This window comes from Polypterus senegalus, chromosome 18 (genome assembly GCF_016835505.1).
Source record: "Polypterus senegalus isolate Bchr_013 chromosome 18, ASM1683550v1, whole genome shotgun sequence".
NCBI lineage: Eukaryota > Metazoa > Chordata > Cladistia > Polypteriformes > Polypteridae > Polypterus > Polypterus senegalus.
This window is the reverse complement of record NC_053171.1, coordinates 87,245,561-87,256,583: the sequence shown is the minus strand read 5'-3', so window position 1 is coordinate 87,256,583 and position 11,023 is coordinate 87,245,561. Positions and strand designations below refer to the sequence as shown.

Genomic DNA, 11,023 nt, shown 5'->3' with positions numbered 1-11,023 from the left:
TTAGATATTCTACAGTCCACAATTAAAGCGATGATTCAGTACTGTGGCTATTCTACCTAGAAGTAAGCACCAACCAAGTTGAGTCAAAAAGCACAACTCAGAACACTCAATTAAGTAAAAAAGAACCCTGTAGTAACAACTAAAGGCTTGAATGGATCATTGGAATGGGTTAACATCTGTTCATGAGTATACCACACACAAAACAATGAATTTGCATAGTGTTGATCCTGGAAGGTCACCAAGGAGGAAGCCACAGCTCTTCAAAAACAAAAAAATATTACTGCCAAAGACCATCTTGAAACTCTACAATGCCAATGGGAAAATCTTTTAGGGACTGATGAAAGTAATGTTCATGAAGAATATACAGCAGCATGCATGGCATAAAAATGGCAAAGCATAACAACATGAAAACATCATTCCAACAGTAAAATATGGTGGATGAAGCACAATGATTTGAGGCTGATGCATTGACTCGGGACATTTACAGCTTATCATCATCAAGGAGAAAATAAATTAGCAGGTTTATGGAGGTATCCTAGAGGATATCAGGATGGCTGTCTGCCAACTGAAGTTCAACAGAGGTTGGTTAATGCAGTAGGACAATAACTGTAAACATGGAAGTAAATCTACTGCAGAATGGCAACAAGAAAAAGAAAATCCGCCTTTTGGAGTGGCCCAGTCAGAGCCAAGATCCTAACACAATACAGAGGCTATGAAATTACCTCAAGAAAGCCATTCACATCAGACATCCTAAGAAAGTGGCTGAACTGAAGCAATTCTGTAAAGAAGAATGGTCCAAAATTCCTCCTCAATATTGTTCACATCTGATTCCTAGCTGCCAGAAGTGCTTGACTACTTGTTAAATCCAAGGGTTCATTTACTTTTTCTACAACACAGTGTTAATGTCTGGTGGGTGTGTTCAATAAAGACATGAAAGATTACAATTGTGAGTTACAGCATTTGCATAAGCATATTGTATTTGTCTATACTTGTGACTTAGTTTCATTTTATAACCAGTTAATGCAATGAACCAGGTAATTCCAAAAGATTCACATACCTTTCTTGCCATTGTAACTAGCTGCTTCAAAACCTAGAGGCATTTAGTCTTGGCAGTGGTACTTAAAAGTTTTTCCTACAACCAATTTGAAAACAGAAATCAAATAAATGACGGTTCTTTCATGGAATTTGGAAGTTAACTCATTTTTCATTTTCTACTGTCGTTACTCTCCAAAAAATGTAATAGTTTAGGAGTGTACTTTTTTTGTTCTTCTTCACAGCCATGTTGAGCAGTATATGTTAACAAAACTAATTATAAGATATGTTTCAGTAACAGCAAGAATTTGCTTCTAATTAAGAAACTGAATGGAATGAATCCCTGTAACAACTACTATTCTTAGTTAGCTCAGTTTCATAATATACGTAGTCCTTGAAATCTGTCAAGTTGAAATGCTACAAACAAGCCCTTTAGATTTATAAAGCAGTAGAATCTCACCTCTCCCAGCAAATGAGCTTTCTATTTACACCCTCACCTGCTTAACAAATAAATCTCCACCCATTCACTGTTATGCAAGAAATGAGTTGTTCAGTAATTTTAATTCTGTATAGCTTGAGCAAAAGAAACAAATGTCTCTGTGAAGAACAGCCAGGAATCATGCCCGGCAGGGACGCCCCGGCTGCTTATGTTCCGGGGGAGCCACCATGGTCAGTCCAATATATCCCCTGGGACGCTTGGTGGCAGCCTCCTTGGCCGACGGTGTTTCCCCAACCACCCGCAGGGCTCCATGGGAGATGGAGTCCTCCACAGCTTGGTTGGGGCCCTGGGTGGCCGCTGGGGGCTGTCTGCTTCCAATAGCCCGGCTGGGTGAGTCTTCAGCCCCACCCGGAAGTGCAATTAGAACCAGGTGGTCAATCACCTGGAACGCTTCCGGGTAGGCTATAAAAGGGCCCAGCCACAACCACTCGAAGAGCCAGAGTTGGGAGGAAGGAGACGAAGCTTGAGAAGTAGTGGTGGTAAAGGAAGAAAGGTGGTGTTGCTGTGTGTTGGACTGGTGTTTTGTGGGACTGTGTATTGCCTGTGGGTCACAGGGAAGACGTGCGCCCACAGGTGAAGAAAAATAAAAGTCTTTGTACTTTTTATACGTGCCTCCGTGTCCATCTGTGTCGGGTCACGCACCTATATAGCGCCTTTGTTACAGTCTCATAATTAGACCAGTCAGTGGTAACTAGTTCTACAGTACATTGCTAATTTCATACACACTGTCAATGAATAATTTCTAAATGACCCACTGTTCACTGTCTGGCATCAACATACTATATGTTGTAGTAGTTGACAGGCTCAAAAAGGTCTGAAAGGGGTTTAATTTGGTTTGTACTCAAACAAAAGTTGATGGAACTTAGTGAAGTAGGCAATCCTTACAGTGGCAGCTTACTCAATTAAAAATATTCTTAATTCTCCAAATGTAGCATAACTGTGTTGATAAATGTACATTGCGCACCCAAAGCTTCATTCTGCAATATATCACAGTGATGGTAGTAAAATGTGTTATATGGTCAGAGAAAATACATAATATTGTATGACTGAATAAAGTCTGAATGCTTATAATCTAGAATGTAAAGGTCATTCAGTCCTTTTGGCTAGTTAAATGTTTACATAATATATTACATACAATATACTGCAAAATAATATTAAAGAAGGACTATATCACATATTATCTTTTAAAGGTTCAGTAATTGTCAATGCGTAAATCTAAAAATGTAAAATGTGTTAAAAAAAAGACTCACCGGTGTTTTTTTGGCTTTTTCAGTTTAACCCATCACTGAACTGAATGTTCAGGTTTTAGCCATCTGTCATTGGGGAAGAATAGCTAAACAAGAACAAAAAAGAATTAGTAAATGTATCACAGAATGCCAAGGCAAATACAACAATTTAGCTGTTTAATTAAAAAAAAAGGCATAAAAGTAGCACTTCACCTTCAAGTACCTAATATTCAAGAATTCAGAAAGAAGACAAGGTACCAAATTAAAATAGCATATATAACATTCTCAAACCAACTTAATTCAGTTTAGGAAAGGTGCTGAAGAATTACAGGGCCCACTCTAACAATCACCCACACTGGTATTTATACACACATAGGCCCTATTTGGAATTACCAGTGAACCTAACCTATACATTTTTGGTGACGTGACACAAAAACCATAATTCCAGTGCAAATGCCATGCAGAAACAGGGTGGATTTGAATGAAGGATGATGGATCTACGTTGAGGCAAAATAACCCAAAGTCCTGCTGTCCTGCCCGTAAATCAAAGTATATACTTGTAAATATATGAGAAATCATCATGTTCATTTATGCATATAAAAGATTTTGCATATATATCACACTGATACTTACCATGCACCTAGCACAACATAAAAAGGTAACAACTCAACATGGTTAAACAGTAGTTGTTTTGGAATGATTGAACTGCTCTTACACCATACCAACCAAGCCTTGATCAGTTCATTAACTGTGCAAATGATTTGTTGAGTCTGACAGGGTTTAACAATTGATAATGTACCATGTGAAAGAATGAGTCTCAACACACTGAAAAAGGTTTGGGGCAGCCACCCATATATTGTCCCTTGCTGCAAAAAGGTTTAAAGAAACAAGAGGATGTTCTCGGGTTGAATTCCCAGATTGAGCTGAACTAGTTTGGCAAGATGGAGATTTTATAGGCTGTAAACCGGAAGTGATGCCATTTGACTGGAGCAGGAAGTGACATCAGTCTGGGTGCTGGAACAGCAAGTGACGTCAGTCTGGGCGCCGGAACAGGAAGTGACGTTAAAGCAGGCAGGTTTTCCCGTATTTGGTCTGCAGAGATAACAAAAATAGATTCAGAGCACCTGCCACCCCCTGGCCCGGTGGGTAATCACCTCCACTTGGTCCACTCAGCTTGCTCCTAGTAAACACCATAACAGACTGTTTGTCAACTAGTGCTGGACAAGACTAGCCTGAATAACCTTGGAATGGGGATGGATCATCTTCATAAATTAGTTACATTTTTACCTTGATACAAATAACCACCAAAATTATACACTGAGATGACAGAGGTAACAGAGAAATCTGAAAAAATGTTTGCAAGTTAAATACTCATAGAAAAGCAAGTAAATAGTGCTTACTTTAAGTTTTATTATACACTAACTCATTAATGACATCCTTCACTGACCAATGCACCTGTGGAGGAGAAATTGTTCAGGACACTGGTAAACAGTTCACAGAATACCACTTGGAAACTGTTATAACTTTCTCCTATGCCACAAAGCCAGTATACCTCCAACACTCTTCTACGCTTATACACACTTAAGCCTCCAAATATGTATTTAAATACTGGTTAATGATTCAGCACGTAGCCCTTCGGAGGAGTAATAAATAGTTCCTTTTCTTTAGTTTTTCAATAGTTCTTAACTGTGTACAGTATAACCTATTTTTGGTTCCGATTTCCATTTGAAATGGAAACTGGATCTCTGATAAGGGATGCAACTATTTTATGTAGCAAAGTTTATGCAAACTACAGAATATGAAGCCTTAATGATTCCATCCTGAAAGAGCTGGTGCCCTGCATTATTTTTCTGCCAGGGTACACTTTTAAAGCCCTGATTTATGTAAGTATGTATAGGTATGCAAGAAATTTATTTAACAAGAAAAGTCAATCCTGGTATCATAGATATAACTTTATTTTACTATAACTTTATTTTACCCGTTTTTTTTTCCTAAAATAATATTTATTTAAGCATTAAAGACCATAAAGGTAGTCCTTTCACCATATTGCTAAGCAACAGACTATAAATATGTACAGTTCTCCCAGTGAAAAAGCAGTTTGTGGCATTCCTTTTTATTCTTATTCAGCTTTGAGTTGTACCCTTGTAGAAAATGTTATTTTAAAGGAGCAGCTTGTATTGGCATTATTTCCAACACTAGTAGATATCTCCTTAGTCTTTATTTGTTTAAGCTGAAAAGGTCCAATTCCCTCAGTATTTCCTAACACTTACAGCACAGATTTTTTACTGAACCGTATGATGTCTAGTTTATCAGAAGGTATGCTCAGAATATCCTTGTAGGCATCTCCTGTCCAAAAATCATTTTATAACACTAGTCTACACCAAAATGGTCCTGTGGAAAGAAATCAGTGTGCTTTATATATTTATACGTTTTCTGAATCCATTTCTGATATTGCAACTTGTCTATTATAATTTACTTCCGCAAAATATCAGATTCAGTAAAAAAACTTGTTTTTGAAACAAAACATCGACTTTTTAAAACTTAGCTAAGTTGTTTTATGGCTTAAGTATTTTTTATACTCAGAATACTATTCTTATATTAATTAATTAATTCTTAGAATTATTTAAATATATTTTGAGCTGATAAATGACCATCATCCTCACTCTTAACATTAGCTGAGGTGGAGGCAACCCAAAATCGTGTATTTGCTTCAAATCTTTTGTTCTAAATCAGTATTTTCTTTTCCCTCTTCTTATTCACCCAAAATAGACAAGAATTTATATTTTAAAGATTGGGAAAATGCCTTTTTATCATGCAGAAGAGAGAAATTTGTTGTTTATATGGTTTGTATAGCAATATGTAATGCCATGTGGATCCTTCCATTGTCTTGACCAGGTAGCAGGTAAGCAAATGGTAAAAGAATACACACCCTTTAATAGAAGAAAAAAAAACAGGCTGAAAATTATTAAGAACTATTTGAGACGTTTTTCTCTTCCAACTTTGCACTTAGGTGCAACATGTTTTTAAAAATCGATTTCCTACAAACTTTCATTTGGATTACCTGCCCCAAAGGACATGGAAGGAGTCTTTGATGAACATAGGGAAAAATGTTACCAGGACTTCATCTAACTGGGAGATGTTAAAGTGGAGTGGCAGGAGTCTATATTAGCAGACATCTGTTGGTCATTGCACCATGAAACACCTTCAGAGGATTACAAGAGACAAAAAAAAACTACCAAGAGACTACTTTTTGTAAGTGATAATTATATGTGTAATATGATTTTTTTCAAGTCTAATTAATTTAAAAAATATATTACCTTTTTTCTCAAAAATAGCATTTTTTTTTTCCTTTTAAACCTTCATCTCTGAAAAACTGAATGTGATGGAGCAATTCTGTTGCCAAGTTTGGATTTTGCACCACCAAGTCTATAATGAACAGCTACAATTTTTAACCAGAGTGATTTTATTTTTTTGCGTAGACCAGTGTAATCACGCCAAGCACAGCACATTGCAGGGTAAAGTAACTACTATATAATATATGTGGCCCTGACAATTAAGCAATCAGAAAATAGATTTTTTGAGATTGACAGCCTTGTCAGCGTGACGGACAAACATTTTTTAAACACTTTCAACAGGTTCAGCCATGATAAAAAAAATGAAAGACATGTAGGTTAGGAGGTCTGTTGATGCTAAATTGGCTCTAGTGTGTGCGTGTGGTGTGTCATTGTGTGTTCACCCAGCAATGGACTGGCACCCAGTCCAGAAATTGTTTCTGCCTTGAACCTTATCTTTGCTGGGTTAATCTCCAGCGTCCCCACAACGCTGTTCAGAATAAAGCAGGTTTAGAAAATGGATAGATGGTTGGACGGACAGACGGGTGAGGAAACTGTTTTCTGGCATATGGCATCCCCCATGCTATGCAAACATCAAAGGGGATCTTGTTATTCAATTGCAGGACATCACTTTTTTTTGTTGCTGGTCTGAGTCAAATATGAGTCAAGACAAAGCACATATACCTTCACCAATGACAAAGAACTTTGTTAAATGGTGCAACTCAAACCACTTATACCTGAACACCATCAAAACCAAGGAGCTGGTGGTGGATTTTAGGAGGCCCAGGCCCCTCATGGACCCCGTGATCATTAGAGGTGACTGTGTGCAGAGGGTGCAGACCTATAAATACCTGGGCGTGCAGCTGGATGATAAATTGGACTGGACTGCCAACACTGATGCTCTGTGTAAGAAAGGACAGAGACGACTATACTTCCTTAGAAGACTGGCGTCCTTCAACATCTGCAATAAGATGCTGCAGATGCTCTATCAGACAGTTGTGGCGAGTGCCCTCTTCTACGCGGTGGTGTGCTGGGGAAGCAGCATAAAGAAGACTGGTGAGGAAGGCAGGCTCTATTGTAGGCACAGAGCTGGACAGTTTGACATCCGTGACAGAGCGACGGGCGCTGAGCAGACTCCTGTCAATAATGGAGAATCCACTGCATCCACTGAACAGGATCATCTGCAGACAGAGGCGCAGCTTCAGCGACAGACTTTTGTCACCATCCTGCTCCACTGACAGACTGAGGAGATTGTTTCTCCCCCACACTATGTGACACCTTCAGTTCCACCCGGGGTGGGTAAACGTTAACTTTATACAAAGTTATTGTCTGTTTTACCTGCATTTTTATCACTCTTTAATATTGTTTTTTATCAGTATGATGCTGCTGGAGTATGTGAATTTCCCCTTGGGATTAATAAATTATCTATCTATCTATCTACAGTATATGTGCTCTTCTTTAGAATGTGGAAGTCGATTTCAGCCACCAGGGAAAAGACACATCCACAGGGAGAACATGGATCCAGTACACATACAGTAGACTGAGTAGGTCCAAGGCTGTGGTGCCGACAGACAGCAAGCAGTACTAAGATGCCATCACATCATCCTATCCTACAAACAAGTTTAACTTTATAAATATTTCAAAATAAAAACATTCCGTCTGTAATATTTAAACAACAAACAAGTACCCTAAGTTTCTTCTTGCAGCTTAGCAGTGCCAGCACGACAGCAGCTGCCAAGATGTAAAAATACTGCTCAGGTGCTGCGCGCTGCGAACTTCTGCTGAATTAATAAAACAGCTCGCTCCCTCATTACCTCTCCGGTATATTTAATCTCTGGTCACTCTTTCAAACAGTACAGCTTTACAGATGACTTTTTCCACCTACAAATAGACTTTCAAGGCCGTAGGTTCTTGGCAGCGAAATTAAAAAGAGAATGCCAATTTTACTCAGCCTTTTAGCACTAAAACTGCGGGCTAAAGCACTCACCTTGTTTTAGCCAGTGTCATGGCAGTGATAATGCGCGTGGCAGTGTGATATAATTAGACAGATTGTCTCACTCCCTCTCTTTTTAAAAAGTTACAAGGAGGTTTAGCCCCCTGGGATCAGTGCAGAAAATGGTTCAACAACGCCGGCAGCTTCGTCTCCTTGGCAACCAAAGCTAGCTGCGCTCTCTCCGCTACGCCTCCCCTCTCCTCTCCTCCCCTCGTCCGCTTGCCTGACCGACTCCGGCGAGGACACGGCCAAGCCGACAAAAGACACTGCAAACCCAGGAGGCTTTCAAAACAGCGTGTTCATGTATCAGAAGGGAGAAAAATAACTAGCGCGTTCCAACGAATTGCCTTATTTTATTATTTATGTATTCTTCGAGCCTTTTTTATGAGAGGGGGAAGGGCGAACGCGGAAACAGTGGGAGCGACAACGGGCTTGTATTACGTAGCAGAGGCCGGCGGCCAATGGCAGAAGGGGCGCGAGAGGGACACCGCGCGCACTTGGCTGCCGACAAACCAGAGAGAGAGAGAGAGAGAGAGAGGGTGTGCGTGTGTGCGAGTGCGCACGCGCGAACCGCTGTGCATCCTCCCGGCCGCTGACAGTTATATTTGAGAGCGTCAGATGCGCGGTTTAATAAAGTGCCGTGTAAATTTGACGGTGTGTTAAATCCATAGTCAAACCCATCCTACCGATCAAAATAATATATTTATTCTTCGTGGTAATTTAATTTTTTGGTGGGCACTGAAGGCGTCATGAAATGCACGTCGGGCGTCTGCACCTCAAAAAATTGCGTAAAATGTGTGCACCGTTTCGCAGAAAGCCTGTCCGTGAATGAAAGTCATTTATCCTCCTTGGGAGACACTGTCAGTTTTACCCTCTGTCATAATACATTCTTGGAAGGAATTGCACCATTTTGTCTGTTTAAAACTTAACAGATGCAACCCAACTCGTTCAGTTAATTTTATTAGTGATTTATGTGGGTACCATCAACTTGGAAATAATGAAGAACTCAATGGTGAACACTAATGCGTTACCAGGACTTTTCTCAAGGACTATTCCACAAACCATTTTCAAACCAGCTAAATCCAATTTTTGGTCATAGGGAGAACAAGTCAATCCCAGGGGCATTGGGCACAAAGCAGGAACCAGCTCTGGACCAGGATACCAGTCTTGGTCTGCCAACACCACCTGCAACCTCAAAAGGGCTTAGGGAAAGATTATTCCTGGGGATGATAAAAAGCTTTGGGATGGGAACCAAAATCCTAGTGAACATCTGTTGCTGCACCATTCAAAGTATCCTGACTGGATGTATCATGGTGTTTGGTAACCTGACTTGTCAGAATTGTAAGCTCCACCAAAGGACTGTCTGTAATGCTTCTGAAATTTTGGGGTTTTCCGTGGACCTGCGCCACCACCACCTGATCAAAGCATCGTGATGTCCCTGCATTGATGGATTAAAGGCCAGAAGTCCACGTGACCGTCATCATCAAGTCCTTCCATGAGAACCCTGAATACAATGAGGACTGATCATTGATGTTAGTTAGAATGCCCAGAGGGAGCTGGGTGGTCTTGTGGCCTCAGAACCCCTGCAGATTTTATTTTTTCTCCAACCATCTGGAGTTTTTTTTTTGTTTTTTCTGTCCTCTCTGGCCATCGGACCTTACTTTTATTCTATGTTAATTAGTGTTCTCTTATTTTAATTCTTACTTTGTCCTTTTTTCTGTTTCTTCATCATGTTTTGTATGGAAATTTGCTATATAAATAAATGTTGTTGACCTTCCAAAGCTTTGTACCATCTACTCCACCTGATGTATGAGGAGGATTAAATCCATCATTTCTGATGCCAGACATCTGGCTCATCCCCTGTTTTCAGTTCTGCCTTCTGGTAAATACTACCAGAGCCCCACCACACACTCCACCCGCTTCAGGGACACCTTCTTCTCCCATTCCATAAAGGTGACTAAACACTCAATAACCTGGTTTTACCTGTACTCTGCTGTACCCACCTGTTGGTTTATGCATACTGCCATACTGTTAAACTGTGCAGTCAAGTCTGTACAGTTCTACTTTGCACAATGTACATTGGGGCGTTCTTCTGTTGCTCCTACTAATTTATTTATCATTTATTGTCTTAGATAGATAGATAGATAGATAGATAGATACTTTATTAATCCCAAGGGGAAATTCACATAATATTATTGCCTTTTTGCCTGTGTATACTTCCCTTCCCCACAACTGTGGCACAAGAATATCACTATACTTTCTAATCTACTGCAGGGCACATTCCCGCTTACAATCAAAGGCACAATTTAGAGTGACCAACTCACATAACCTGCATGTATGTCTTTAGTACAATGGATTCAAGCAGTTATTTTAAAATGGCTTCTCCAAGGGAACATAGATTAGATAAAATTTATTAATCCTGAAAGGAAATTTATACACATACAGCAGGTGAAACCTAAAAACAAATTTATAGACTCACAGAACAAATAATAAATCAATCAATAAGTCAATAAATAAATTATTAAATGAATATTGTGCAGAAATTGCAAAATCTGCTTAAAGAGTATCAGTATTTAGTGTGGGATGTTGGGAGGAAGCATTGAATTGACAGATAGCAGAGTCCAGAAATTATCCCAGAGGCACTTCTTAGCACGCCATTGCGGAATGATCCTGTGGCCAAAAAGTACTCCTACAGGGTGCTTACTGAAGGGGATGAAGGAGACTTTTCATGATGACATCCAATTTTGCCTCCATCCGTCTATCCACAAGTTTCCAGTGTGTCCAGGGTTAGCCCTGTGGTGGAGCAGGCATTGTGCATCTTTTGAGCTTAAGCTGCTTCCTTGGGAGACCACAGCGTAGAACAATACAGAATGATAGAACATTTTCAGCAGCTTGCTGCATACATCAAAAAAACATAGTCTCCTTAGGAAGTGCATTCTAT

General features: G+C 39.7%; 1 long non-coding RNA gene across 1 annotated transcript; it reads right to left on the bottom strand.

The window, feature by feature from the left end:
• Positions 1-2,780: 2,780 nt before the first annotated feature.
• Positions 2,781-9,530, bottom strand: LOC120519162. The gene is made up of 2 exons (XR_005631400.1): positions 8,077-9,530; positions 2,781-2,864 (listed from the first exon to the last, which is right to left on the bottom strand). It is a non-coding gene; the product is annotated as an uncharacterized LOC120519162 (long non-coding RNA).
• Between the last annotated feature and the right edge of the window lie 1,493 nt (positions 9,531-11,023).